A 1255-nucleotide genomic window follows, 5' to 3' on the forward strand; every position below is an offset into this window, starting at 1 on the left:
TAGGACTAGGATGAGGAGGAGCATATGATGAGACTGAGGAGGAGGATGAGGATGAGGATGAGGAACAGCATGAGGATGAGGATGAGGACGAGGATAGGATGAGGATGAGCATGAGGATGAGGATTAGGATTAGGATTACGATAGGATTACGAAGGGGATGAGGATGGGGAGGAGGACGAGGATATGATGAGGATGAGGAGGAGGATAGGACGAGGAGGAGGATGAGGATGAGGATAGGACGAGGAGGAGGATGAGGATGAGGATAGGATGAGGACAAGGATAGGATGAGGATGAGGATGAGGATGAGGATATGACGAGGATGAGGATGAGCATAGGATCAGGACGAGGATATGATGAGGATGAGGATAGGAGGAGGAATTGGATGAGGATGAGGATAGGATGAGGATGAGGAGGAGGAGGAGGAGGAGGAGGAGGATGAGGATGAGGATAGGATGAGGATTGGATGAGGATAGGACGAGGATGCGGGTGAGGCCAAAGATGGGATGAGGAAGAGGACGAGGACGAAGATGGGATGAGGATAGGACGAGGATGAGAAGGAGGATAGGATGAGGATGAGGATGAGGATGAGTATGTGGTTAGGATGAGGAAGAGGATGAAGAGGAGGGTAGGATGAGGGACGAGGATAGGATGAGGATGAGGATAGGACGAGGGGGGATGTGGATGAGGAGGAGGAGGAGGATAGGATGAGGAAGAGGTTAGAATGAGGGTGAGGACAAAGATGGGATGAGGAAGAGGATGAGTACGAAGATGGGATGAGGATAGGACAAGGATGAGGAAGAGGATAGGATGAGGATGAGTATGAGGTAAGGACGAGGAAGAGGAAGAGGAAGAGGATAAGGATGACGATAGGATGAGGATAGGATGAGGATGAGGAAGAGGATGAGGATGAGGATAGGATGAGCATGAAGATGAGGATAGGATGAGGAAGAGGATGAGGATGGGGATGAGGATGTGGATGAGGATAGGATGAGGGTGAGGAGGAAGATGGGATGAGGAAGAGGTTGAGGACGAAGATGGGATGAGGAAGAGGTTGAGGACGAAGATGGGATGAGGATGAGGTTAGTATGAGCATGAGGATAAGGATAGGACGAGGATGAGGATGAGGATAGGATGAGGATGAGGATGATGATGAGGATGAGGATAAGGATGAGTATGAGGATGGGATGACGATGAGGATAGGATGAGGATGAGGTTAGGATAGGATGACGATGGGGATGAGGATGAGGATGAGGAT

This window comes from Lupinus angustifolius, chromosome LG20, assembly GCF_001865875.1.
Source record: "Lupinus angustifolius cultivar Tanjil chromosome LG20, LupAngTanjil_v1.0, whole genome shotgun sequence".
Classification (NCBI taxonomy): Eukaryota; Viridiplantae; Streptophyta; class Magnoliopsida; order Fabales; family Fabaceae; genus Lupinus; species Lupinus angustifolius.